Source organism: Dendrobates tinctorius, unplaced genomic scaffold (genome assembly GCF_039654945.1).
Source record: "Dendrobates tinctorius isolate UK_male_01 unplaced genomic scaffold, ASM3965494v1 ptg000204l, whole genome shotgun sequence".
Taxonomy (NCBI): domain Eukaryota; kingdom Metazoa; phylum Chordata; class Amphibia; order Anura; family Dendrobatidae; genus Dendrobates; species Dendrobates tinctorius.
Window position 1 is genome coordinate 1,719,672 of NW_027361871.1, and position 5,014 is coordinate 1,724,685.

A 5,014-nucleotide genomic window follows, 5' to 3' on the forward strand; every position below is an offset into this window, starting at 1 on the left:
CGTGTGGACGGCACTTCCGAGCTACAACTGGCTGTGTTGAAGCCCAGGAAATAGGAGGGTGTAGGCAGAGGCCTACTGTATTTGGAATGTGGTGACAGCAGGAGAGACTGCCATACACACAGCAGGGGATCAGCTGACGTTACTGAACCCCACTGAGACACGGAAGCAAGTGTCTCTTTCCGTGTGGACGGCACTTCCGAGCTACAACTGGCTGTGTTGAAGCCCAGGAAATAGGAGGGTGTAGGCAGAGGCCTACTGTATTTGGAATGTGGAGACAGCAGGAGAGAGTGCCATCTCCACAGCAGGGGAACAGCTGGCAGTGCTGAACCCCACTAACACTCGAACGAATGTGTTTGGCTCTGTGGAGACGACACTTCTGAACACCAACTGACGCTGTTGGAGCCCAGGATTAGGCGAGGAGCAGGCTGGGGCCTGTTGCTTTCGGCAGGTGTAGGCAGCAGGAGACTTGCCATCTCCACAGCAGGGGAACAGCTGGCAGTGCTGAACCCCACTAACACTCGAACGAATGTGTTTGGCTCTGTGGAGACGACACTTCTGAACACCAACTGATGCTGCTGGAGCCCAGGATTAGGCGAGGAGCAGGCTGGGGCCTACTGGATTTTGGCAGGTGTAGGCAGCAGGAGACTTGCCATCTCCACAGCAGGGGAACAGCTGGCAGTGCTGAACCCCACTAACACTCGAACGAATGTGTTTGGCTCTGTGGAGACGACACTTCTGAACACCAACTGACGCTGTTGGAGCCCAGGATTAGGCGTGGAGCAGGCTGGGGCCTACTGGATTTTGGCAGGTGTAGGCAGCAGGAGACTTGCCATCTCCACAGCAGGGGAACAGCTGGCAGTGCTGAACCCCACTAACACTCGAACGAATGTGTTTGGCTCTGTGGAGACGACACTTCTGAACACCAACTGACGCTGTTGGAGCCCAGGATTAGGCGAGGAGCAGGCAGAGGCCTACTGTATTTGGAATGTGGAGACAGCAGGAGAGAGTGCCATCTCCACAGCAGGGGAACAGCTGGCAGTGCTGAACCCCACTAACACTCGAACGAATGTGTTTGGCTCTGTGGAGACGACACTTCTGAACACCAACTGACGCTGTTGGAGCCCAGGATTAGGCGAGGAGCAGGCTGGGGCCTGTTGCTTTCGGCAGGTGTAGGCAGCAGGAGACTTGCCATCTCCACAGCAGGGGAACAGCTGGCAGTGCTGAACCCCACTAACACTCGAACGAATGTGTTTGGCTCTGTGGAGACGACACTTCTGAACACCAACTGACGCTGCTGGAGCCCAGGATTAGGCGAGGAGCAGGCTGGGGCCTACTGGATTTTGGCAGGTGTAGGCAGCAGGAGACTTGCCATCTCCACAGCAGGGGAACAGCTGGCAGTGCTGAACCCCACTAACACTCGAACGAATGTGTTTGGCTCTGTGGAGACGACACTTCTGAACACCAACTGACGCTGTTGGAGCCCAGGATTAGGCGAGGAGCAGGCTGGGGCCTACTGGATTTTGGCAGGTGTAGGCAGCAGGAGACTTGCCATCTCCACAGCAGGGGAACAGCTGGCAGTGCTGAACCCCACTAACACTCGAACGAATGTGTTTGGCTCTGTGGAGACGACACTTCTGAACACCAACTGACGCTGTTGGAGCCCAGGATTAGGCGAGGAGCAGGCTGGGGCCTGTTGCTTTTGGCAGGTGTAGGCAGCAGGAGACTTGCCATCTCCACAGCAGGGGAACAGCTGGCAGTGCTGAACCCCACTAACACTCGAACGAATGTGTTTGGCTCTGTGGAGACGACACTTCTGAACACCAACTGACGCTGTTGGAGCCCAGGATTAGGCGAGGAGCAGGCTGGGGCCTACTGGATTTTGGCAGGTGTAGGCAGCAGGAGACTTGCCATCTCCACAGCAGGGGAACAGCTGGCAGTGCTGAACCCCACTAACACTCGAACGAATGTGTTTGGCTCTGTGGAGACGACACTTCTGAACACCAACTGACGCTGTTGGAGCCCAGGATTAGGCGAGGAGCAGGCTGGGGCCTACTGGATTTTGGCAGGTGTAGGCAGCAGGAGACTTGCCATCTCCACAGCAGGGGAACAGCTGGCAGTGCTGAACCCCACTAACACTCGAACGAATGTGTTTGGCTCTGTGGAGACGACACTTCTGAACACCAACTGACGCTGTTGGAGCCCAGGATTAGGCGAGGAGCAGGCTGGGGCCTACTGGATTTTGGCAGGTGTAGGCAGCAGGAGACTTGCCATCTCCACAGCAGGGGAACAGCTGGCAGTGCTGAACCCCACTAACACTCGAACGAATGTGTTTGGCTCTGTGGAGATGACACTTCTGAACACCAACTGACGCTGTTGGAGCCCAGGATTAGGCGAGGAGCAGGCTGGGGCCTACTGGATTTTGGCAGGTGTAGGCAGCAGGAGACTTGCCATCTCCACAGCAGGGGAACAGCTGGCAGTGCTGAACCCCACTAACACTCGAACGAATGTGTTTGGCTCTGTGGAGACGACACTTCTGAACACCAATTGACGCTGTTGGAGCCCAGGATCAGGCGTGGAGCAGGCTGGGGCCTACTGGATTTTGGCAGGTGTAGGCAGCAGGAGACTTGCCATCTCCACAGCAGGGGAACAGCTGGCAGTGCTGAACCCCACTAACACTCGAACGAATGTGTTTGGCTCTGTGGAGATGACACTTCTGAACACCAACTGACGCTGTTGGAGCTCAGGATTAGGCGAGGAGCAGGCTGGGGCCTACTGGATTTTGGCAGGTGTAGGCAGAAGGAGACTTGCCATCTCCACAGCAGGGGAACAGCTGGCAGTGCTGAACCCCACTAACACTCGAACGAATGTGTTTGGCTCTGTGGAGACGACACTTCTGAACACCAACTGATGCTGTTGGAGCCCAGGATCAGGCGTGGAGCAGGCTGGGGCCTACTGGATTTTGGCAGGTGTAGGCAGCAGGAGACTTGCCATCTCCACAGCAGGGGAACAGCTGGCAGTGCTGAACCCCACTAACACTTGAACGAATGTGTTTGGCTCTGTGGAGATGACACTTCTGAACACCAACTGACGCTGTTGGAGCCCAGGATCAGGCGTGGAGCAGGCTGGGGCCTACTGGATTTTGGCAGGTGTAGGCAGCAGGAGACTTGCCATCTCCACAGCAGGGGAACAGCTGGCAGTGCTGAACCCCACTAACACTTGAACAAATGTGTTTGGCTCTGTGGAGACGACACTTCTTAACACCAACTGACGCTGTTGGAGCCCAGGATCAGGCGTGGAGCAGGCTGGGGCCTACTGGATTTTGGCAGGTGTAGGCAGCAGGAGACTTGCCATCTCCACAGCAGGGGAACAGCTGGCAGTGCTGAACCCCACTAACACTTGAACGAATGTGTTTGGCTCTGTGGAGACGACACTTCTGAACACCAACTGACACTGTTGGAGCCCAGGATTACGCATGCCGCATGCAGTGGCCAAGGTGCAGCGGTTTTTATGGAGGTTGTTGACTACTATTGATTCTAACCATGCTCCACTTAGGCCTCTGGCTCCACTGTCTCTACTATTTACCCTGGCCTCCAACTCTGCCAGCTACATCTCTGAAGTGGCGTCAGCACAATCTACACTTGTTCCTGTGTTACTGGGGCTCAGTCCCGTCAGTTGATCCCCTGATGTTTGTCCGGCAAGTTCGCCAGCTCTGTCCTCATTCCCACTACTGGTTATGGGAATGTGGACAGAGCAGGAGACCTTGCCGGACACACATCAGGGGATAAACTGATGGGACTGAGCCACAGGAACACAGGAACAAGTGTAGATTGTGCTGACGCCACTTCAGAGATGTAGATGGCGGGGTTGGAGGCCAGGGGAAATAGTAGAGACAGTGGAGCCAGAGACCTAAGTTGGGCAAGGATAAAAAACCGGAAGTGGTTTGAATGTTGATGGAGCTGGTGACTTTGCCGTCCACACAGCAGGGGATCAGCTGGCGTTACTGAACCCCACTAACACAGGAGCTAGTGTGTTTCTCTGTGCAGACGACACATCTGAGCGACAACTGGCTGTGTTGAAGCACAGGGATTATAGTTCAGGTGGTAGAAAAATGAACACACCAGCAGACCTGGATACAGTTGCCAACCACTAATTTAGTCTGTAAGAGGAATGGCAAAGTCTTTGGAGATCCAGGCCTTGTTCATTTTCAGAAAAGTCAGCCGGTCAACATTATCGGAAGATAGTCGCGTGCGACGGTCTGTTAGTACACCACCTGCGGCACTAAAGACACGTTCCGATAATACATTGGCAGCAGGGCAAGCCAGCACCTCCAATGCATACTGGCTAAGCTCTGGCCATGTATCCAGCTTAGAGACCCAAAACTTGAAGGGGGAAGAGCCATCTGGGAGTACAGTGACAGGGCAAGACATGTAGTCTGACACCATCTGACGGAAGCGTTGCCTCCTGCTGACTCAAGGCGTCGCTGATGGTGTAGACAATTGTGGTGGACACACAAAACTTTGCCACATTTGGGCCATAGTGGTCTTGCCTTGTGCTGCGGCGCTGCCTCTGCTCCCTCTTTGTGCAGAGTTTCCTCCACTGCCTCGACGCACAGAGCTGCTTTGTAAAGCACTAGCAACAATGCTGTCGGGTGGAATGGAAAACATTATGGACTGCACCAGTGACTCTTCATACTCCCGCAGTTTACGCTCCCGGTTCAATGTTGGTATGAGCCTTTGTACGCTGTCCCGGTAGCGAGGATCTAGGAGGGTGTACACCCAATAATCAGCCGAGACGAGAATGTGGGCGATGCGGCGGTCGTTTCTCAGGCACTGCAGCATGAAATCAACCATGTGCTGCAGACTCCCAACTGCCAAAGAACCGCTGTCCCCTGTTTGAGGCGTGACCTCGGCCTGCTCTGCATCACCCCACCCTCGCTGTACATACTGAGTAGAGGTTTGTGTACCTCCCTCCTCTGGAGAGATGTCTTCCTCCTCCATCGACTCCTCCTCATCCT